Here is a 25,165-nt window from a genome sequence, read left to right as displayed (position 1 = left end):
AATGCCTTATCATTCTTATATAAAGTTGTATTACATTTAGCCATCCCAATGCTCAGTCAGTTCCTATATCATAAGGGAGCAGTTGCCCGGTTTCCTTGGACATTTGGATCCCCACCGTCTGCAACCGCGTGCTCCTCATTCATTGGGTTTGGCTTCTTGGTCTGCCTCTGGTTACTCTTACCTATGTTTCAAATGCAATTTCAATCTGTCAGTTGTGATTGCGTTTGATTGCTTTTCTGCATCGAGTGTCTGCAATTCGCGAGGATGGTGGCATTGTTTCCGTGAACTGAACCATGGATCACGTGCTCGCAGGACTGATGGGCGACCATCTCGCGTTGATCGTGGACCGGCTGCTGACAGAGTCGACGCTGGAGGCGGCGATCGGCGATGGGAAGCAGATGGTCGATCTGTGTCAGGAGACGATGGACGTCGAGTACTGCCATCGCGGGCTAGGTGGCGGCTCGGTGACGAAGGTGGTGGAGTGCAGGATTTGCTAGGAGGAGGACTGGGACACCTGCATGGAGGCCCCCTGCACCTGCTGTGGCAGCCTCAAGGTACCTGACCTCATTAATCACGCTATTTTTTATTTGGGACCAAAATAAATGCTCTTGGTTAGACAGCAGATTCATGATCGTGCTATGGTGATTATGCAACTGTTTCTCAGTTTTAAAAAAAAATTGTCTTACAGTTCCTGCTGTCAAATGAAAAGTCGATCCTTCTTTTCAGTAGAAGATGTAGTTGTTGCCACTTGTTGCTACAGTAAATTTTTTCCCTTCTTGATTGATTACCATCTATGCATATATGTGTGTGTGTTTTTGTTTGTGCAATATGGGTGCATGGTGAACCCTTGCTTGTGTTTTAAACAGTAACCTTTATTTACTAGCTAGCTACTATATGACTTATGTTCTAGCTAGGTTTGGTTCAGTTAGCAGAGTAGCAGTAGCGTTGTCATAGATCATGCACTTATATGCCGAGATCTGCACAAAAATTCTATGGTCAATTGAATTAGCACATTCGTTCCCCTACGATTTATGTTGCCGATCAGAAATGATATAGCTTGTATCACTTCAACAATATGTAGTTCATTTTTATAGAATCATTTCAAGGATCTCAATATTAGCAGCCATATATTTTAGCTGCAGATAAATGTCATTTGTTTGTAACCCAATAAAGTATTTCAGGCAAATTTTGACTGATTTAAATGTTCAGTATGGACAATGACTTCAGACATTATAGATCGTAGCAATGTCAGTCCATTACAAGGTTTTGCATTGTATTGCATTTTCTACAAAAGTAGTAGTTACCAAGTGCATTGTGCCCTCGTTCTGCATCATCACTTTTCTCATTCAGAAGTACTAAAGTAGTAATTAACACCCCATTTCTATAATGATTAGACACACCAAACTATACAACACATGACACCAGTTTGTAAAAATATCTGCATCGTAAGGTTATTCTACTCCACTCTGCTGCTAAATTCAACATCCAGATTACTTAGTAGTGGTAGCAAGGCCTTGATCCTAGCAGAAAATGAGAAAAAGGTTATGGTTTAATGTTGGATACCTCATCAGGGAAGTTCAGACATCATAATCATAATTTTTATGGTCCAGGTCAATTTTTATGGTTCAGGATCATTTAATTTGGACTAGGATAATCTTTATTTATTTTGAACTTGCAGCTGATGTCACCTTCTTGTATAAACTGTACACTTTAGGATCATTTATGCCAGCTCCTTATTTTAGTTTTGTTACATGTAGATTCCTACAACACCGATTAGAATTGGGGAAGGCGAACCTCTTCCTAGGTCTTCTAGCTTGTTCACTGCTCTCACTTGGGATTTGCACCTGGGATCTACACCTAGGATTACCTTTGCAACATCAGTTAAACTGAAGGTTTGAACTGTGGACATGGTTCAGTTGCTTTTGAATGACGAGCTGTGATTTGTCTATGTGATCTATGATTTGTAAACTTTATATTGTTTAAAACATATATCAGTTGTTTTTGAACTGCGATCTGTGATCTGAAGGCAACCAGTGTGAATTCTAAACTGATATATGTTTAACTACCAGTGTACATTTTGGTCAACTGCCATTGTGAATTATTCCAGCTACCAAACTATGAACTGTGATATATCAGTTTAGCTATATGTGCGTTCAGATTTCTCCAACCTGCATATCCTTCATATTTCTTCTATTACCTTATCTATTGTGATATCATTTGTCTTGGACGGGTCTCAATCATACTAGAAGTTAGCTCATGGATTGTTAGTCGAGCCATAATCAAGAAGCTGATGACTCTCTACAAGCAATCTTAGTTGGGTGAGAGGCTACCGACCTATAATGGTAGGAAGTACCTATACATAGATGGCCCGTTATCGTTTACTTCACATGGATTTCATCACTTTCCTTGACGATGATGCTGGTTATGGTTTCTAGAGGTCCGCTTGTTGAGACATATGGTTTCGGTAGAATCATCCAAGATGGGCTGGTCTTTAAGTAATTTTTTTGATTTGGTCCTATAAGATTGATGTTGATCGTATGACTTCTATAGAGACATTAAATCATTGTCAGGTGGCACAATGATACCATGAAACTTAGTTTATTTACCCTTTTTCTCTATTTACTTTTGGTCCATTTTATTTTGTTGTACCTCACTTTATTTTGAATTTTCAGGAAATAACTCTTGACCATGTGAAGGCATTTTACTTCTTGGTTTATAAAACATACCATGCCCATCCTTGAGTCCACTCTCACATGTACCAATGTAACATGCTCCTGATGCATATTTACAAAAAAATCATACAAGTTCTGTGCGTTGCTATAGTTTTTATATATCATATAAGAGAAAATATAAACTGTGGGTCTCTAGCTTCACACAATTTTGTAGGACTTTGCACTTCATGTACAGGAAGATCCTACCAAATCTGACAGTGATGCTAAGAACTCAGGTTATATTTTTTTTAAACTCCATTCTTGTGTTAGTATGGCCTCATTTTGTTGATTAGTCTACGTATCATTTCAATTCCTTACCAGGAAGGACCGAGTTTCCAGCAGATGAAGATGCTCAGTGTTGGTGAATGTGTAAAGGTACCCATACAATTGCAGTTTCATATTTTTTGATGCTCTATATATCATGAATAATCGATTATTGTTTCTCACTAAATGTATTGTTTGGGATGCCTCTTCAACATGCTCTACAAGAGTTGCCATCATCCTATGCTCCTGGTTCTTGTTGTACAACATTATTGAAAGCATTTCGCAAGTATTATAAGTTTATAATTAATTTAAGTCAGTTATACTTGACTATTTATATGTTTTGTGATGTGATACGAGTATCATATGCCTTAAATCTCCTTATGGATGGTGTGTTGTGGCTGCTGATTGTAAGTCATTTTAAGCCCCACCTCCCATCTTGCTTCTAATTTTTTTGCCTAATTCAGCAAAGTATTGCAACACAAACTAATTGCACTGCAATTTAGCATTTTGTATTTACATATGCAAACACGTCTTTGCTGTCCCTTGCTGCAATTGAGCATCATATTCATGCTCTCACTACTTTATCAGCCACCAAAAAAGCTAAATAGAAAAGCAATTTGTCAGCAGACATGCTAACAGCGCGATGGTTGAGCACCCAGGTGCGGCACTCCGCACCTGGGCTCGAGCCCTGGCGCTGCGTGGGTCATGTGCCCACCTCTCTGGTTTGTAACAGAACAGATGGTTCCGTGACCGCCAAAGAAGCAAGCATGTGTGAGGTTCCTGCCTGCTTTCTAGAGTTCAGTGGGCCCCTACTTTAAGGTGAAGTCAAGGCGATGTCCCTCCCCTTGATTGAGTCTAGATTCTTTTTTTTCTCGAGATTGAGTCTAGATTCTAGAAAACAAGTTGTGTTCTTAATGAGTAATGACCTCACCAACATGAATTACAAGCAGCCACCTGATTGCAACCTGGCCCTATTTGTGTTAAACTAATCAAATTGTTAGTTCTATGGCAACTCTTAATGAAAACAGGATTATCGAGATGCATATGCTAGATGGATACCTATGGCTGTGTGATTTACCACCTGATGAGTTCATTTAGGAAAATAGTGAGTCAATAAAAAATATTGGGTTTGTAGTCTCGATTTTTCTTTGTCCAAAGTACTCCATTTTTAATCAGCTAATGAAACCGTCTAATTAGGAGATCTCAGTTTTTTCTATATATGATGCTGAAAACTGAAATGGAACTTTTACTAGAAATATTCTATATAATGGAAGATTACTTATGGAAAGCATGATTCTAAGATTTGAATTTCAATGTGACTGATTGACTGTATCCTTATGATCAAAATAATGATAATTGTGCCATTTATGATTTATCTTGGTGCATGGGACTTTCTTGACACCTGTTTTCCTACCATAATTTTTGCTACCTTATGGTTGTCATTCTCATACTGATGTTTTAGGTTTCTAAGCTTTGTCTTGTTTGTTTGTTCCACAACCAATGACTAACTGAACTTTGCAAAAGTATGGCTGTCAGTTTATTCTATTATGTATCTTCTTTTTTGAAAAAAATTAGAGATCTCGGATGGCAACAGAGATATGCTCGTTTTTGTGGAAGAATAATGTCCTCTCAGTTCTTGTGCTACTTCTCTACCCCTTTCTCTGGGTTTGGACTGTGATTGGAACATTGTGGTTTAGCACTGCAAGAGGCTGCGTGAGTTCTCTTATTCTTGATATAGGTACTACTTGTGTTATTTTATACAGTAAATTCTACTAAATGCATTTTATTCTTTGTAGTTGCCAGAGGAAGGACAAAAGTGGGGCTTCTTTGATATGGCTGCTTTTCAGTTACTGTGGGCTCGCCTGTATTGCGTGTCTAGCTATCAGGAAGGTACTATAAAGTTCTTGGTACATTTTTTAAATAATTATCCAACGGTGATGTTAACATGCCATTGGTCAAAAATACATTTGAATCTTTGCTGTGAAGTAGTATCCTGCTGGAGCAACTACCAATTCCCAAGATGGTGTCACTGATATATTTGGTAAGTGATTGCCAGTCCTCGAGGAGATGGTTACTTTGTTGTCTGTTATTTCCTGTTGTAGATATGTCTTTTTCATGGCAATGTGGAAACAGTAACTTCATATCACTTGCTTTTGATCAAACGTTTTGTTCCAAGGATTTTTTTATCTATCATGTGATGTTTTCAATTCTCTTGTAGGCGCATGGGCACTGTACTAATGGTTGTAATATAGTGACCCCGTTGCAACGCACGAGCACTTACCTATCATATATAGATACCTATCATATATAGAAGTATGTATAGTACTGATGGTTGTAATATAGTGGTCCCGTTGCAACGCACGGGCACTCACCTAGTAGTATAGATTAAGGTTGTAAGGGATAGGCTGCCTCCCCTGGTTCTGCCTTCAGCCAATCTGCACCGTCCATCTATATGCGTCAAATCATCACCGTCCGTCTCGTCGCCTCCGCTTCAAGCCTCCTCCATCCATCGATCGCAACTGCTCCTCTCTCCGCTCCCCTCTTCCTCGACAGTAGATCCTCCGTCAGGCTTCATTCGCGCCGTCGTCGGCAATGGCTCCGGCCTTCCCACGCCGCTGTCCAACCTTCCCCCGACTCTCCTCCCCACACCGCCGTCGCTCCCACCGCCCGCAAAAACACCACGCACACGGGCGCGGAGACCGACCACCACGACACCACCTCTTCCTCCGGTTGCCTCCGGCCTCGCCATCCCTCTGTCCTCGACTTCCCTCCGTCCTCCCGGTCTCCAGCCTCCCGGACCGGAAGCTCCATGTGGCGCGACGGCTCGTCTCTGTCGTCTATGGCGGTGGCAGAGGTGTACACGCCGACCGCGGCGGCGGTGTAACAGCAACGGGAGAAGGCGACGTCGCAGGTGTGGCGGGCGGTGGTGGGGTGGATCGGCTTCCTTGTTCAGGTTCTGCTTCAGATCCTTCGGGGCACGCCGTCCTACGCCCAGCTCTTTCCTTCGTCGGCGTCCGGTACCCGCTCCTCTCTAGGCCCGCGGCCTCGAACCCGTCGCCGGAGGTGGCCTCCGTCCGTCCAGCTCTGAGTCGGCCCCATGGAAATCGTTGCCATATCAGATCAGCTTCGCCATGGACCCCATCTGCGACCCCCGGTGACGCGCTCCGCCCACCGCCCACCGCCGCCCGGGAATGGCTCGAGCGCTGCTCCTGCTGTGAGTAGCTATAGCTCGCTACCCTCATCTCCCGGCCTCACCCGCGCTCCTCCAGCCGCAGCTGCTGCCGCTGCTGCGCTGCCACGCGCCCTCCCAGTACAAATCCCAGCTCCACTTCCTCTCCTCCATCTCCTCCTCGTCTGTGCCCACCAGCTCAGATGCTCCCAACGACGGCGGGGGCGGCCGCGACAGAGAAGAGGATGGCGCGAAGAGCGGCGGTGTGGGGGATAGATATCCCCTGGGTCCACTAAAGAAGTAAAAGGCCTCACGAAAGGCCTAAGGGCCCAATAATTCGTAAGGTCATTCTTTCGTGGGCCTAGGGAAAGACAACCAACAAAGAAGAGAAGACGTGAAACTAGATTAGTGCAGACCCGGACGGCCCACAACGTCGAACGAATGAATCGCAACAGAGACCCGACTTTCCCGCGCTGAAGCCCCCATGCAGCGGAGCCATGCGAGGATAAGTCAGCGAGGGTCACGTAGGGATAAACTCAAGAGGTTCACTATCTTTTAGCTACTTGTTGTTATCATATCACATGTACTGTCCCACGGTCGAGTATATAAGGCCTAGGGGGCACCCCTTCAGAACGATCGACCCTACTTTTGACCAAGCCACTTACGTAAACTCTCTGTGCCTTCAATCCAGAGAGCCCTCTTGTAACCACACTCGAATACTCACCAGGACGTAGGGTGTTACGCATCTCTAAGCGGCCCGAACCTGCAAATCTTGTCCACTGTCCCTCGTGCGATCGGCACGAACCATTTTGCTACAGTCGTTGACACCGTCCTACTCCTAAAAACACCTTGAGGGGTAACCCTGGGTGTGCGGTCGGACCCAAAACACCGACAGCTGGCGCGCCAGGTAGGGGGTGTGTCGACGATCCAAGCTAGCTCAATGGCCGTCACCTTCCACAGCAAGATCGCTGTGCGTCCCGGATCTGTATTCTGCTTCGGAACAATCTCATCTGTAGCGGATGAAGAGGGAATTCTACACCGCCTCGCAGATCTGCCGGAACAGAAGTCTCCTCCAACAAACTCCGAAAATGCTGGAAAGACGCTACCTCTGGTTCTTCGGAAAAAGATTATCTCCGGGGAGGCTGGAGCTAGAAGCTCGCTGACCCGGAAGACTCCGCTGTCTACTTCCCCGACGAAAGAATGGACACAGGTCGCGAGAAAGAAGGAGACCAGGGAGAGGCAAGTCGTTCTTCCCGTTCCTCTGGCCTCAAAGGAGAACGGAAAGAAAGTCGCCGCGACAGCAGTACCGTTCTACCCCGATGTCCTCTTCATCGGGAGAGCAGAGTCGCCCGCCGTCTCTGACGATGAACCGACCGTGCCTGGAGAAGAACCACCTCAGCGAGAATCCCGCCGACGAAGGAACCGACGCAGGAACGTTCGACGACATCATGCAGCCGGAGAACGGGATCCGGAGCAGCCTGTCTCGCGAGACGAGGTCTCAGAGATAGGAGAAACTCCGGAAGAACGCGTCTTTAGGGAACGAAGGAACTCCCGACGACGTGATCGCCGGCGGACTCAGGAGCAAGCCGAGCAAGATGCAAGGCAACAACGCGAGAATCCACTCTTTGGGCGCAACCTGAACCCCGACTTCGCCCGAGCTATGAACACGCCGAGCGAAGTCGGAGGCGTTCTAGCTCGGATAGCTGACGGACTTCCTCGGACTCCCGACGCCGAGGGATACCGACGCCTGTTCACTCAGGCGGCCAACCATCTTCTACCGCTCGCTCACCCGCCGAACGATTTGCGACACGCCATCAACAGTCGCCGAGACGCGCGAAGCTCTATCAATGCTTCGCGCGAACGGCGGCATGAGAACGAAATTCGCCGTCGGGAGGAGTATGACCGAGATCATGGCTTCCCGACTCAAAGTCAGGCCACCAGGACTGAATCGGCAACAGCTTCAACTGGCGGTACCACCCGGGGACGGTCGATGAACCACCACCACCACTCCCCTCCCCGGGACAGGCGTCATCCCCGACGACAGGAGGACACGTGCGGAGTATCCGCCCTTACTCCGCGCCTTAGGGCCATCCAATGGCCTCCCAACTTCAAGGTATCTAATGTCGACAAATATGAACCTAAGCAGGATCCAGGGGGTTGGTTAGCCGTCTACACCACCGCTGCTCGGGCTGCCGGGGCATCCGAAGACGTCATGACCGCGTATCTGCCCATCGTCCTTGGGCAAGATGCGCTGCAGTGGCTACGACATCTACCCCGACACTGCATCGACAACTGGGGAGACTTCAGTCGACGTTTCACCGCCAACTTCCAGTCTCTCTCCGACAAGCCAGCGCAACCATGGGACCTCAAATCCATCAAGCACCGGGGGGATGAGACTCTCCGGTCATACCTTAAAAGGTTCCAGACCATGAGAAACCGCATCCCCGAGGTCACGGAGGCGGCCGTGATCGAGGACTTCTACAGAGGATCTAACGACTCGGCTTTCGTCCGAGCCATACTACAAAAGGCGCCAACTACCTCCGAGGAGCTGTTCCGGGAAGCCGATCTCTACATCACCGCCGACGAGCGGACCCAGGATCTCATCGGAGGAGCAAAGCCCGCACCGGCAGCACCACGACGCGACGCGATCCAGCCACCCGACAAACGCTGGGAGAAGAGGCCTCGTGAAGAGGTACACGCCGCCGGACCGCCCGCCTCTCGCGCCCGAGGAGGACCTCGTGGAGGCGAGCGCACGCTGGATGACATTCTCGACGCCCAGTGCCCGTACCACAAGGACATGCGCCACACTCTCCGCAACTGCCGGGATTTCAAGCATTCCGTCGGGCATGGCCGACCCTTCCAACCTCTACCGCCTCCTCCGCCGAGGGGAGGACCAGATGAACCACGACAGCCCCATCAGCCGGAGGAGGGGGGAAGAGGAGCTTTCCCACGCGTTGACAGGGAGGTCAACGTCATCTTCGGCGGACATGGGTCGCAGGAGAACAAAAGACAACAAAAGCTCAACGACCGCCAGATACTGGTGGCGACCACCGGTCCTCCCGCCCCATACCGGTGGTCGGAACACCCGATCACTTTCACTCGGGAGGATCAATGGCTCAACTTTGATCATCCAGGCAAATACCCGCTCCTCGTCGATCCGGTGATCCGAGAGAGCCGGGTAAAGAAGGTACTAGTGGACGGGGGGAGCAGCATCAACGTCACCTTCCCCCGTACGCTCCAAGGCTTGGGAGTTCACCTCAAAGAGCTCCACGAGTCAGACACTCCTTTCTTCGGCATCGTGCCGACGGAAGGAGAATACCCGCTGGGCCACATCTACATGCCGGTCACCTTCAGGACTCCGGATAACTACAGGACCGAGTTCCTGAGGTTCGAGGTGGCGAACTTCGACTGCGGGTACAACGCCATCATCGGGAGGCCAGGGCTGGCCAAATTCATGGCCATCCCGCACTATACATACATGATACTGAAGATGCCAGGACCGCAAGGAATCATAACTGTGCGCGCCGACTTCCAAGGCGCCGCAGAATGTTTCCGAGTGGCCATCCAAGCAGCCCTCACCACCAAGCCGTCAACGGTTCCTTCTACACCGGCGAACTCTAAGCCTGAAGAAGACCTCGCCGTACCGGCAAACGAAGCTCAGGCCGCGACCTCTATGCGGCCGACTGAAGAAACCAAGCGGATCAACCTGGGGTTTGCTGATGAGCGCAAGACGGCCGTCATCAGCTCCAGTTTGAATGACAAATAGGAAAGCGCGCTCGTCCAGTTCCTGCAAGATAACCGAGACGTATTCGCATGGCAACCTGCGGATATGCCGGGAGTCCCGAGGGAGTTGGTCGAGCACAAATTGAAAGTCTATCCTCAGGCGAGGCCCATCCGGCAAAAGCTGCGTCGTTTCACGCCCGACAAGAGAGAGGCCATTCGTGCCGAGTTAGCTCGCTTGGTCGCGGCTGGATTTATTAGAGAAGTATTACACCCCGAGTGGTTAGCCAACCCTGTTCTTGTACTCAAAAAGAATAAAGTGGATTGGCGCATGTGCGTCGACTATACTGATCTCAACAAACACTGTCCAAAGGATCCCTTCGGGCTCCCGAGGATAGATCAGGTGGTGGATTCCACCGCTGGGTGTTCTGTACTGTCTTTCTTAGATTGCTATTCCGGATATCATCAGATCAGTTTGGCAAAAGAAGACGAGGAAAAAACGGCGTTCATCACCCCGTTTGGTGCTTTCTGTTATACCTCCATGCCGTTCGGCCTCAAAAACGCTGGAGCGACTTATCAGAGAGCCATTCAAACATGCTTAGCCGATCACTGGGGCAAGCGTGTGGAGGCTTACGTAGACGACGTGGTGATCAAAACGGAGAATCCGGAAAACTTCATCGAAGACTTACAGCTGGTTTTCAACAGCCTGAGAAGATATAGATGGAAGCTCAATCCTGAAAAATGTGTTTTCGGGGTACCAGCAGGAAAGTTGCTCGGATTTATTGTCAGCCACCGGGGAATTGAAGCTAATCCAGATAAGATTGAAGCTATCATGAAGATGGAAGCTCCTCGGTCGCAAAAGAAGGTTCAGCGACTCACTGGATGTATGGCAGCCCTGAGCAGATTTATATCCAGGCTGGGAGAAAAAGGTCTGCCATTTTACAAACTACTCAAGAAGGTGGATAAGTTTCAATGGACTTCAGAAGCACAAGAAGCTCTAGACGCACTGAAGAAATTCCTGACAACACCACCAGTATTGAAACCGCCCCGGCGAGCTACGCCGACTCAACCGGCTGAAGATTTGCTGCTATATATCTCTTGCACGACTCACGTGGTAAGCACTGCGTTGGTAGTCGAGCGAGTGGAAGAAGGGCATGCCTATCCGGTACAACATCCTGTTTACTTCATCAGTGAGGTTCTAGGCCCATCGAAGAAAAAGTATCCTCAGGTTCAGAAGCTATTATATGCAGTACTTCTAACTGCCCGCAAGCTGCGTCACTACTTTGACGATCACAAAGTCATAGTAGTTATTGGTTTTCCAATAGGGGACATTCTCCACAACAAGGAAGCCATTGGCCGAATAGCCAAGTGGGCTTGCGAGTTGGGATCCCATGATATCGAGTTCCGACCTCGCACTGCCATCAAAACTCAAGCACTGGTCGATTTTGTATCAGAGTGGACAGAACAGCAAGTTCCAGACAATCCAGAAACGGCAGAAGTGTGGCGAATGTACTTTGATGGCTCGCTGAAGCTACAGGGAGCAGGAGCAGGGATTCTCTTCACTGCACCTGGAGGCGAGCACCTCAAGTATGCTCTCCAGCTGCTATTCCCGGCCTCTAACAACGCAGCCGAGTATGAAGCTTTGATACACGGATTAAACATCGCCATATCACTGGGTGTCAAGAGACTGATGGTGTATGGAGATTCTCTGGTAGTCATCAGTCAGATAAACAAGGAATGAGATTGTTCAAGTGATTCAATGGGAAAATACTGCGCCGTCGTCCGAAAGCTAGAAGATAAATTCGAGGGTCTGGAGTTTCATCATATAGAAAGAGATCGGAACACGGCGGCCGATGTACTATCCAAGCTCGGATCCGGTCGGACTCAGGTCCCGCCCGGGATCTTTGTGCAAGAAATTCTCCAGCCGAGCATCTCGACGGATCAAATAGAAGAGTGCAACATCATAGATCAACCTGAGTCAGACTCTGATGACTGGAGACGACCGATTATTAAGTATATAAAGGATGAAGAAGAACCAGATGACAAGAACTCGGCAGAGCGTATTGCCAGACAATCAGCTCATTATACACTCATTGGGGAGGTATTATACAGGAGGGGCGCGTCAGGCGTCCTCATGAAGTGCGTTCTCCCGTCCACTGGGAAGCAACTTCTGGAGGAAGTCCATGCAGGGCAGTGTGGAGTACATGCAGCATCCAGAACACTAGTCGGGAAGGTTTTCAGGTCAGGATTCTATTGGCCGACGGCGAAGAACGATGCAGCCGAGTTAGTTCAGAGATGCGAAGCTTGCCAATACCTGTCAAAGCAACAGCACATGCCAGCACAGCAGCTACAGACCATACCAGTAACTTGGCCTTTCGCATGCTGGGGATTGGATATGATTGGACCTTTCAAGAAAGCTCAAGGAGGATACACCCATGTATTGGTGGCAATTGACAAATTCACTAAATGGATAGAGTTCCAGCCCATTGCCTCTTTAACCTCTGCTAAAGCCGTGGAATTCATACAAAGCATAATATTCAGATTCGGGATACCAAACAGTATCATCACTGACTTGGGATCCAACTTCACCAGTTCAGAATTCTTTGACTTCTGCGAGCAAAAGAGCATTCAGATCAAGTACGCATCTGTAGCCCATCCGAGAGCCAACGAGCAGGTTGAGCGAGCCAACGGAATGATATTGGAGGCACTCAGGAAAAGGGTCTTTGATAAGAACGAAAAATTCGCAGGAAAATGGATAAGAGAACTACCTTATGTTGTTTGGAGTTTGAGAACCCAACCTAGCCGGGCCCTGCATGGAAACACTCCTTTCTTCATGGTCTATGGGTCGGAGGCAGTGCTACCTGCTAATCTCAAGTTTGGGGCGCCAAGATTGATCTTCGAAAGCATAGCAGAAGCCGAAGCCACCAGGCTGGAGGATATTGATGTACTTGAGGAAGAACGACTGAATGCAGTAATCCAATCAGCGCGATACCAGCAGACCCTAAGGCGCTACCACGACAAAGCTGTGCGGCAACGTTTCTTTTCGATAGGAGACCTCGTCCTCCGCCGAATTCTAACGGGGGAGGGACGACACAAGTTATCACCCTTATGGGAAGGGCCATTCATAGTAGCAGAGGTCACTCAGCCCGGATCGTATCGCCTCACCCAGATGGATGGCACAGAAGTTGGGAACTCCTGGAACATAGAGCACCTCCGAAAGTTTTACCCCTAGCTGTATTTCAAAACAGCCGGGGCGACCATGTATTCTGTATAATGGAAATACGTCATCAATAAAGAGAGATTTCAAAGATACTTGGCTCGTTTACGATTGACTTGCATCCTTACTTAACTCGGGGTGACCACTATGCCCTACAAACGGAGCAATCGACTTAAGTCGGCAACGACTTAAGGCGGTGCAACATGCTCACGCTTACTTAACTCGGGGTGACCACTATGCCCTACAAACGGAGCAATCGACTTAAGTCGGCAACGACTTAAGGCGGTGCAACATGCTCACGCTTACTTAACTCGGGGTGACCACTATGCCCTATAAACGGAGCAATCGACTTAAGTCGGCAACGACTTAAGGCGGTGCAACATGCTCACGCTTACTTAACTCGGGGTGACCACTATGCCCTACAAACGGAGCAATCGACTTAAGTCGGCAACGACTTAAGGCGGTGCAACATGCTCACGCTTACTTAACTCGGGGTGACCACTATGCCCTACAAACGGAGCAATCGACTTAAGTCGGCAATGACTTAAGGCGGTGCAACATGCTCACGCTTACTTAACTCGGGGTGACCACTATGCCCTACAAACGGAGCAATCGACTTAAGTCGGCAACGACTTAAGGCAGTGCAACATGCTCACGCTTACTTAACCTAGGGTGACCACTATACCCTACTAACGGAGTTATCGGCTAAAGTCATTGTCGGCTTAAGCCGGTATAGCATACTCGCGCTTATGCAATTCAGGGGATGACTTCCATATCCCACAAACAAACTTCATAATCATCATGCAGCGTTACCACAAATTTGCAATTCGGATACAATAAGAGAGTGATGATGTCATTCGAATGATAAGCCGATAACCTCTAACGAGTACTTGATCATGCTAACCGCGCGCTAATAGCACGCGAAATGTTTCTTTATTTTCCAATGTCTTTCTCAGGAACGACTGACGAAGAAGGGCGATTCGAAGAATCGGGGGCAGCATTCACATCGGCTCTTATATCTTCAGGGACAACCACGCCGGGTCTTCTCATCAAGATTCGTCCCGCCCGAATAGCCTTGTCCAGGGCTTTATCACGCTGAGCTTTGAAAGTGACAGCAGTTTCTTCGGCAACTCTAGTAGCCAGCTGAGCAGCTTCTAGCTCCTGAGCAATGGATTTCTTAGAAGCTCGGAGTCCCTTGATGGTGGCATCCTTTGCTGATAGCAACTGTGTAAGGCGGGTCACTTCGTCCGAAGATTCTTGCAGCTGACGACGCTGATTGTCCAGTTCTTCCATCGTAAAACGGTGGCTCCTCTCCAAGATGGTTAGCGAATTGCTGGAATCTCGGTACAATCTGTCCAGGTTGTCGCGAGAAGCAGCAAGGATGCGTTTTTCTTCCTACAAGCAAAAATCAACTCATTCAGAATCCAAGAGCATGATAAGGCGAGGCACGGTTTCGTAAGTACCTTTTCAGAGTCAAGCTGAGCATGAAGAGAAGAACTCAGAGCGTTGGCATCATCCAAAGCTGCGGAGACCTGACTCAATTCGATCTGGCTCTGAGAATACTTCTCCTCGAAGTCAGCGCACCGTCGAGCCATTTCAGCTTGATCTTGGGAATGTTTTTCTTCAAGAACTGTGATCTGCCGAGTCATCCCTATCAAGAGGTATTCAAATGAAATGAGGTCAGAAAGTAAAACAATCCACGAACAAGAACAAAGAAGAAGAAGAAAGGACACTAACCAGCATTGGTTGCCTCCAACTCGGATACACGACGATGAAGCAACACCGGATTCCAACGCTCAAGAGATGAAGCCACTTCCGGGATGGAAGCACCCTGCGATTTAAGCTGACTGGCCATTCCATCCACCAAAGCTTGATAAGAAGAGCGGATGAACATAATGACAACAATTCAGACAACGTAAAGATCAAACTAAAGCGCAGCACAGCACCTGGAGGTTGGAAAAGAGCGAAGGGATCCCCAAGTCAGGAGAAATCAGCTGGTAACCAGGTGCCAGACCACCACCCGAAGCAGCTTGCAGCAGATCAGCAGGAACAAGCTCAGTACATTCAACAGACCCTAACGCCAGACCAGTGGGGATGCTGCCCTCTAAAGCGACCCCCTGATCCGGAGTTTGGGCCACCACCATACCGCCAGAGTGTGGAGGTGAACCTGCATGAACGTCCATGGAAGTGCAGGAAGGAGACCTCGCTCGGACACCCTCGGGGGCTGGGTCAAAATTGGCACTGCCCACTTGAGCCGGATCATCACCGGCAACACCCTCGGGGGCTGGGCAGTGGCTTATACTCCTCACCCGAGCTGAGTCTTCCCCGGCGACACCCTCGGGGGCTGGGCACGTGTTAGCACTATTCAAGGGGTCCAAGCTCTCTGCCGTGACCACCTCTAAGGTTGATGGGCCTTCAGCAACTTCCATGGGATCAGGACAATCCAAGTCAGCATCCCGACCCTCGAGATCATGCTCTAAGGTCGACGAGGCACGGGATGACCTCAGTCCAGCATCTGGCACGGCTGCACAAGTCTCTGTTGCATCAACATCCACAGGTTCCGACAACAAGTTCTCCGGGACCATATCCTCTAGAGTTTGATCAAAGTTGGCCATGGACAGTTCTTGCAGACCAATAAGGGCAGACAAAGCAGGAGAGGGAACTCCACTACTTCCACCGCTAGCGACGAACTGTCGACTGTTTTTCCGAGTTAATGGAGTTTCATTTTCTTCCTCCTCATCTTCCACAGTAACAGCGCAAACAGCATCCTCATTGGGGTCAGCAGCAGGCGGAGCACACACATTGGGATCAATGTCAGCAAGGCCAGTTGCAGTCATTTCTTCAACAGCAGGAGCTAAGGTACTGGCGTCCTCGTCAAAGCTGGATACTCGCTGGAGGCGTCTTCTCTTCTTCTTTTGCTCATCAGCAGAAGGCTCAGGATGACTAGTTCGACTAGGGCGCCTCGGGCGAGTACTGACAGGTTTCGGGACATCCAAGGTTGTATCAACCTCTGGAAGGGGCACCATTGCCAACGTACCATCAGGAGCAGCATCAGATGAATCCTCAGCTAGCAGATCAAGCATGTCATTTATGTCTGCATCACTAGGGTTCAGGGGCACTTCAAAATAAATCTGCCGCTCATCATCAGGTATCTCCCCGAGCGAAGCAACCAAAGTACGGACCTCTTCAGCAGAGGGTCGCACTCTAAGACCCAAATTGCTATCAGTCACGGGCGGATTGGACACAAAAAGGGTGAAAGCTTTGGGAGAAGGTAGGTTCCAAGCCGAGTATGCCACTGGAGCACCAACGTTTGAAACTTTACCCCTGAGGATCATCTCAAGTCGGCTTACCAGGTCAACAGAAGGAATTCTCCTATTGGTAACTCGGGTTGAGTCGGCCAGCCCTCGATAAAGATATGCCGGATAAGCCCTGTCTTTCAGCGGCTGAATGTTTTTGAAAACAAAATCTGTGACCACAGCTTCGGCAGTCAGACCTCTCTCTTTCAGCAATCCGACTTCTGTAAGCAACACGCCCGCCTCGGTCACTTCTTGATCCGTGGGAGACTCAGTCCAACTCGGAGTACGAACGTCTGGCTGTCTTCCTGACCGGGAGGGGAGAGAATTTCCATAGTTATCAACTATAAACCACTCCAGACGCCAACCTTTAATGCTGTCTTTGAGGGGTATCTCGAGATACTCGGTCTTCCGCCCACGACGCATCTCCAAACTGGCACCTCCGACCAACTGATGTTGCCCCCGGCCATCCCAGGACGGCAGTGATACAGATACTTCCATAAACCGAAATGCGGTAGCACGCCGAGATAAGCTTCGCAAAGGTGAACGAAAATAGAGATTTGGAGAATGGAATTAGGGTTCAAATGAGTCAGGTTGATGTGATAAAAATCAAGGAGGCCACGGAAAAAAGGAGATATGGGAAGGCCGAGGCCGCGGAGAAGGAAAGGAGCGTAAACTACTGACTCGTGGGTATCTTCGGTTGGGACAGTAGTCCCGTGGCAAACCCGCCAAGAACAGAGTTCCCGCGGAGGAAGAACCCCGATGGAGACGAGGCGGAGAAGCTCAGCTTCAGAAATTACAGACATGTGGTTACCTGCGAAGGGTAACTGACTGTTGGGGTCGATTGCGGGGAACACTGCAGCAGACGAGTTCGCAGTTTTCCTCTTGGGCGCCATCTTGCTTCTCACTGGCGAGCAGAGTAGGAGGCGAGTGGCAGAGAAGATTCAGATGCGGAAATGCAAGAACTAGGGCACGGAAAGCAAAGGCGGCTAAAAGCGCAACTCTTATGGGATATTCTTAAGCCAGATACCGTTTCAAAAAGTGCCCAGTCATCACCCGGCGGCTATTTCCGAAACCTCAGCATGCCACGTGGACATCTGGCAGTTATTTCCGAAAAAGCCGACGTGCCACTTCATCACTCGGATATTATCCTCAAAATAACCCACGCGGCTGGCTATTACTCGGCGTTGCCTCTAAGACGCTGACCCCGTATTCAATCGCTCGGTATTACTTCTAAAATGCCGACACAGACCTTCAAATCACTCAACGTTGCCTCTAAAACGCTGACCCTGTATTCTATTGCTCGGCATTACTTCTAAAATGCCGACGCCGACCTTCAATCACTCGGCGTTGCCTCTAAAACGCTGAACTCGTGTTCAATTGCTCGGCATTACTTCTAAAATGCCGACGCCGACCTTCAATCACTCGGCGTTGCCTCCAAAACGCTGAACTTGTATTCTATCGCTCGACATTACTTCTAAAATGCCGACGCCGACCTTCAGTTACTCGGCGTTGCCTCTAAAACGCCAAGCTCGTATTCTGTCGTTCGGCATTACTTCTAAAATGCCGATGCCGACCTTCTATCATTCGGCATTGCCTCTAAAACGCTGGTCTTGTGTTCGATTGCTTGGTGTTACTTCTAAAACGCTGATGTCAACCTTCACATCGCTCGGCGTTGTTTCTACTATGTCAAAAGAATCAGTTCAACATTCAGAAAAAGCAACGACGAGTCATCGAAAAGGGGGGTCAACGACAGTTCTTCATTAAAGGGAAGTTAATGAGTTTACAAACCAACTCTTCGCGAGTTGGTGCTTCCCTACTTCTACTCTACATTACTACTACTACTAAACTACACTATACTACTCTACATTACTACTACTACTAAAACTACACTATACTACTCTACATTACTACTACATTATTCTAACTATACTAATATCTAAAGACCAGTGGCGTTTAGCCACTGGCCCTGCCGCCGCTGCCCTTGCCGCCGCCGCCTCCGGTGCTGCCCACGCTGCTGCCGCCCTTGGTGCCGCCCTTGCCGCCGCTGCCTCCGCCGCCGTTGCCGCCATCACCGTCGCCGTCGCTACCGTCGTCGTCGTCGCCGTCGTCGTCGTCGTCATCCTCGTCCTCGCCGCCGTCCGAGTCCTCCTCGTCCGAGGAGAACTCAGACTCATCCGAGCCCTCGAGCCCGGAGCGCTCGACGGCCCGGATGTACGTCCAGACCTCCGCCGCAAGCCCCTGGGAGTCGTCTGAGTCATCAGACGACTCACGCAGGGGGATGGGAGCCGGAGACCCCTCGGACTCAGAGGAGAACTCCTCCTCTGAGTATTCCGAGTCACCAAACTCCTCCGATGGAGGAGTCGGCTCACGCTTGCGCTTGTTGTTCTTGCCCATGGTGGAAGCAGACAGAAGGGAGGAGAAGAAGGCAGTAAAGAGCAGCGAAGAGATGTGAAAAAACCAGAGAAGCAAAGACGTTATTTATAGAAGGGAAAGGCAACCGCTCACTTCCAACCGCGGTCACTGAACAGTCGCAAGGCATTCAATAAGCACTTCCACCCATCTGAAGACACGTCAGACGGTGGACGCCGTTTCATGCAACACTACACCCATTGGGACTCCAGTCAACAGTGTAAAGGATATGATTACACTAGCCGTCCCATCGCATTACTACTCAGAAGCAGCCGGCTAAAACACTCAGCGTACCAAGCCGTCCCTTGCCCACACCCATTGGGGGGGACGCCCAGGAATTATAAGTATATTTTTCAAAACGGTCACATCCGTGCAGGGCATGCAGTGAATACCTCAAGACAAAAATGAGATATCAGTAAGGATCAGAGGAAAGCCAAATATAGCCAGCAAAGTACAAGATATGGCCGACAGAAGCGACGTGAAGACTAGACAGAGAACGTCCGTCAAACGTCCAATCAATCGCAGAAGCAAATAAATTGCACCACCTAGCAAGATATGGACGGATTGCAAACTCGGCTGCTAAAGACAAAATATATGCTGACCTCTGCAGCAAAATTTTGATGACATAATGCTGACTTCCAAAGCATAATGCGGATAGCTTCATGCCAACTTTTTCAAGCGAAAGGAAGACCTTCGAATGGATTATCCTTAAAAAATCCATTTGAAGGTCGGGGGCTACACCCATTGGGTGCACCTCCGGTGCACCCCATGGAGTATCATTCTAAACCGATATAGCGCCGACTTCTAAGGCGTGGAGCAAGATTGAAAAGACCAATCCTCAACCGAGATGCAGGAGCGCGAATGGAGATAACCTTTGGAAGAAGACCTTCGAGTAGATTATCTTCTAAAATCTACTCAAAGGTCGGGGGCTACACCCATTGGGTGCACCTCCGGTACACCCAATGAAGTCCAGAATCCTACAATTCAAAATGCCGACCTCTAAGGCACAAGCACCAAACTAAACTTTGGTCGAACGAGTGATCAGAGCAAAAGAAGACAGCAGGAAATCATTTTTTGGACCTTGGATCTTTGAGTTGATTACCTCTAAATCAACCCAAAGATCGGGGGCTTGTGGGGATAGATATCCCCTGGGTCCACTAAAGAAGTAAAAGGCCTCACGAAAGGCCCAAGGGCCCAATAATTCGTAAGGTCATTCTTTCGTGGGCCTAGGGAAAGACAACCAACAAAGAAGAGAAGACGTGAAACTGGATTAGTGCAGACCCGGACGGCCCACAACGTCGAACGAATGAATCGCAACAGAGACCCGACTTTCCCGCGCTGAAGCCCCCATGCAGCGGAGCCATGCGAGGATAAGTCGGCGAGGGTCACGTAGGGATAAACTCAAGAGGTTCACTATCTTTTAGCTACTTGTTGTTATCATATCACATGTACTGCCCCACGGTCGAGTATATAAGGCCTAGGGGGCACCCCTTCAGAACGATCGACCCTACTTTTGACCAAGCCACTTACATAAACTCTCTGTGCCTTCAATCCAGAGAGCCCTCTTGTAACCACACTCGAATACTCACCAGGACGTAGGGTGTTACGCATCTCTAAGCGACCCGAACCTGCAAATCTTGTCCACTGTCCCTCGTGCGATCGGCACGAACCATTTTGCTACAGTCGTTGACACCGTCCTACTCCTAAAAACACCTTGAGGGGTAACCCCGGGTGTGCGGTCGGACCCAAAACACCGACAGGCGGTCATGTCGATTACTTAAGGATGAGCGACGAGGAGCTCATGGAGCAGTGCGATATGGGCACGTTCAAGGCGTCCGGCCTCGGCGGCCAGCACCGCAACAAGCGCGAGTCCGCCATCCGGCTGAAACACCTTCCCACCGGCATCATCGCCCAGGTCGGTAGCCTTGCTGAATTAGCTTAAATTCTCAGTTACCTCGATCGCTTCGTATAATGATTTATCTGTTCCTAGAATTTGAATGAGGAGAAGGTTGGATATGCAATCACGAATCAGTTGAACTTCACACAAACTGAATGCTTAATCTTTTTTCCCGTAAAATTCCACACAGGTTGTGGAGGATCGGTCACAACATAAGAACTGAGCGTCTGCTTTATCTCGACTTCGAACCCTGATTGCTCTTAAAGGTAAAAGAATCTAATGTTCTCCAAGTTATGCGTTGTTTCAGAAAAGGAACTATAGATCTGTTCAACTAATTTAAGAACTATCTAAAGGGGTGCTTGTTTGGGATTATAATCTGCCCAGATTATATAATCCAACAAACTTTGAACTGTTTTTTGAACTGTTAGTTAATCTGGGCAGATTATAATCCCAAACAAGCACCCCCTAAGTGACCATGAGTCACATACAAATCATAGTGCAGCTTTATAAGAGCTCATATGCCTCAAATTTAACCACGGTGTTTTGTTTATAGGGACTAATTTTTAGTTCCTCCATTTTATTCTATTTAATCCCTAAATTGCCAAATACGGGAGGGACTAAAAATTAGTCCTTAGAAACCAAACATCTCCTAAGTTCTTATGCTGCTTGATGGATTTAATTTCCATGATCATTAATGGCGCGGTGCTTCAGTTAGGAGGCCGATAAACCTGGAAGACTACACTCCACCTGTTGAGCTTCTTCAGATATTACCCCTGAAGTCCAGCGTTAGAGGAAAAGATGTTGGCCCCCAAATCGGTCCAAATAACTCAAAATTTTCTACAGTATGTTCCTATTGTTATAATTCAATGGCTAATGCATTATGCATGTGTTTTGCTGTCATTGGTCCTTGCGATTTGCATATTTAAACACCTCCCTTTGTACTTCGTTTTCCACTGGGCAGGGAATGCAAGCATTATTAGACCTGCTGTTTGCTGTTGAAGGTTCTGTATTAGATGCAGCAAAGATTTTAGGGTAACACGTTACATCTATATTCCACTGCTGCGCACAGATGCTAGATGGCAGCATGTATATTTGCTATAGTTTTACATTCAAGCCCCCTCATAATTATCTCGGTGAACTATGACCATAATGCAGCCTAAGCACTGGTGCTTTGTCAAGATTGATTCTGTCAGATGATTCTCTCCGAACGGCCGCGAATGAACTGCGAGCTTCGAAGGTAACCCTGCAAATATGTGAGCTGGCCACAAATGCCTATTCATTGATTAGAGGATACCGCATTCCAAACTTTAGGCTCTAAATTAATCCCAAGAAAAACAATCATATCACATAGTAACCTAGGGTACTAATATGAGGTCCTTATCTAAACAGACCACTGGTGATAGCCAGGTCCATCACATTGTGTTATACCCTACAGTACTTTATCAAATAAATTTTAAGCACATCAGATGGCAAGTAATTCCACATTAGGTGACATGCCTTGATTCCCACTTGAGCAATCTTTACATGAAGTATAATGTACAAGCACCATCCACTCATATCCAGGACAAGTCACTCCATTTGTATAAATATTAAGAGTATTTGGTTCAGAGTATGTTTGCTAAAACATGATAATTATGTTATGTCATTCTTAAGTTCTAAGTGCTGACCAAGTTTTAAATATTATTCATTTCATTGATTTCCTGCTTACAATACCCTAACGCTCGGTTTGGATGCTTGGAATTGGATAACATTTTCAATTCCCTGTCTCTAAATAGATACGCAATTTGGTTCCAGAGGAGTCAACTTTTTACCTTTTTCAAGAAAAAGAAGAGAAACAATAACATATTCAGACTTCTATCATAACATAAATATATGTCTAATTTATCTCACTTTCTGATGAGTTAATTTGTTATCAATCAGTCATAAGATTTATGTCATAAGACTTCTGTCGGACTTATTTTACACTTATCTGATTTCCTTCTAGAACTATGACATTTACAGTTTCTAATTGATATACTTGCTCTGTAAAGGGTAAAGACTTGCATTGTTGAACTGTTCCATCACAACAACTCCCATATAACCTAGATGCCTTAGTTAAAATGAATATTAGATTTTCTATGAATTATTGTGGTAAAAATGGGTGTGGGTTGGATGGCTTTGGAGATTTGATCTATGTTAATATCTGGTGCTTGCGTTGAATCCATGGAGGTCACATAGGAAGTTCTATATATCAAATGTTATCAGGTGCCATTAAAAGAAACATGGGATTGTATGTCCCTCCAAAAAAAACTCGACCATAAGGCAAGGCCTAAGTGATTGCTCTTGTTTTTTTTTGAAATTGTGTGCAACTCACTTTGGGTTGTAACTTGATATGCAATCATGTGAAAATATGCTCTTCTTTTAGTTTCTGGGATTTAGTTTATCTTAGCTGAAAGTAGGTTTCATTCTTTGCCTTGCAGATGCATTTGATACAGATCAACTTGTTGAGTGCATGGGAAAGCTAAAAAGTGGTCAGTATGTGAATATATCTATATATGATTTTAAGAATCACATGTGATGCTCAAAAATTTTAGGAAGGTAGGGAAATAAATTATTGGTGTGAAGAGAATAATTTTGTTATTATTTATGATCTAATTTGCATAAACTTGTTTACAATTTTTTTTAAAGTACATTGTTTTTATAATCATAGGTGAAGAGAATGTTATTTATTCCTCCTAGGACACCCCACCAATTCCGATAATTTATGCTGCAAAGCTTGTGGGTCTACCCCTAACCATCGATTCTAGCCTGGCTGCTTGCTCGACACCCGCCCTACGGTTTGCTTCCAGGTAAGTCTTTGCAATATGCTAAACAAGAAATCTATCTTCTACTACGACTAATGCCATCAACATATTTCTGAGCTTCCGGCTACAGTTAGAGCACATCTTTCACATGCATCTTTTCGTGTTAGGGATTCAATGATTTCTGTTTGCGGGACCCACTTTTGTGTTCTAAAAACATTATTATTTTGATTAATAATGGACTGAAAATCTGTTGTAAAAATGTCATACAGAAGTATGATGATGTAACATTCACTTGTAAGTATATGTTTTCCTTGCCCTTTTTTCATCGTAGTATGTGTGTTCTAATACTGACCTACTTTTTTATGTATTCACAAATTCACAGAATCCTAAAAGTGTCTCCTGATGTGCTCATACATGGGGCAGCAAGAACATGGGGTGTCTGATGGCTTGTACACTTACAAGCATCACCATGAGGGTGGAGCTGATATCCATACCATCTTTACGAAGAAGAGCAAATTTAGGATTCTGCTGTCATGTTCTCGAAGGTACTTTTCTTGAAATAACACTCAAAACTATGACCGTCAAATTTCACATTTTAGTCTATTCTAGAGTTGGGCTTGTTAATTACAAAAGGCGTAATTCATGGTGTTTCTTTTCACTCCTTTTTCCCTCTATCTTGTGAGATTGTGCTACAGTTTGGTGCCGATGCTGACGGAAACCAAGAAAATTGTGTTTTCAGGTTGCTGCGATTGCGGTGGGTGGAGTGGCGGTTGATGGGCAATCCTCGACTGAGTTAATCCTGATCACAGGCAAGACGGGTTCAGCTAACTACTCAAACTTGTATCATCCCAAACATAAGCTCAATCGATTCCAGTATTTATCTTTTCTTTATGGCATGGTTTTAAGCAAAATAAAAAATTAAATTTTATCCATATAGTACAAAAATGGTAAATTATGAATTTCACAATGATGGTTCTTGGGTTTTTAGCAGGATTCAGGGATATTTTATAGATCACGAAGGCAACAACTCTATATGGGAGCAAGACTTAGAGCAATGCTCTGTGACCAGGGCCATTGTGCCTAGCAAATATTATCAGAAATAAATCCCCACATACAAGAATGGTTCAGATGGTGTAGTGATCAAGCTAGCCGATGATCTAGAAATGCCACCTATCAAGGAGATAGTCGCAAAGAAAATTACAGGTCTACTTGATCATTGCCACCATCTCTTTGTACGTGAACATGCAATGAAGTTTGAGAAGGGTCTCAACACTGCTATGCTGTTGTCAAATGAGGTTTGGACCCGTTCATTTCAGTTTGTTTGCGCCAGTTGTATGTAAATTGATTCAACTCACCTACACCACACCACTAGCTCAATCATTTCCTAGCTCTGCCTACTTCCTATGCCACCGTCTCCCACTTCGGCCCTGGTTCCCCAAGCAAGCAAGATTCCATGGCGACCGCCGAGCTGAGGGAGCAGCTCAACGCCCTCCTCTCCTCCATGATCACCTCGGTGAGTCTAGCCTCTTTTTTATTTCCCGTGTTGATTGATCGAATTGGGATGACGATTTTAGTGAAACTGTTTTTTAATTTTGGTGTCTGTATATATGTCGTGGTTGTCTTGTAGGGTCTGGTGTATGAATAGTTCCAGCAGTTGAAGATGCTGTAGGAAGACAGGGGCATGCCGGGCTTTATCGCC

At 47.2% G+C, this 25,165-nt stretch overlaps 1 long non-coding RNA gene across 1 annotated transcript; it reads left to right on the top strand.

Moving 5' to 3' along the window:
* The first annotated feature begins 20,738 nt into the window (after window positions 1-20,738).
* On the top strand, window positions 20,739-21,996 carry LOC103652439 (uncharacterized). Its single transcript, XR_002268456.3, has 3 exons — window positions 20,739-20,949; window positions 21,395-21,715; window positions 21,839-21,996. It is a non-coding gene; the product is annotated as an uncharacterized lncRNA (long non-coding RNA).
* The last annotated feature ends 3,169 nt before the right edge of the window (window positions 21,997-25,165 follow it).

Source organism: Zea mays, chromosome 3, assembly GCF_902167145.1.
Source record: "Zea mays cultivar B73 chromosome 3, Zm-B73-REFERENCE-NAM-5.0, whole genome shotgun sequence".
NCBI lineage: Eukaryota > Viridiplantae > Streptophyta > Magnoliopsida > Poales > Poaceae > Zea > Zea mays.
This window is presented reverse-complemented; position numbering and strand designations above follow the sequence as displayed.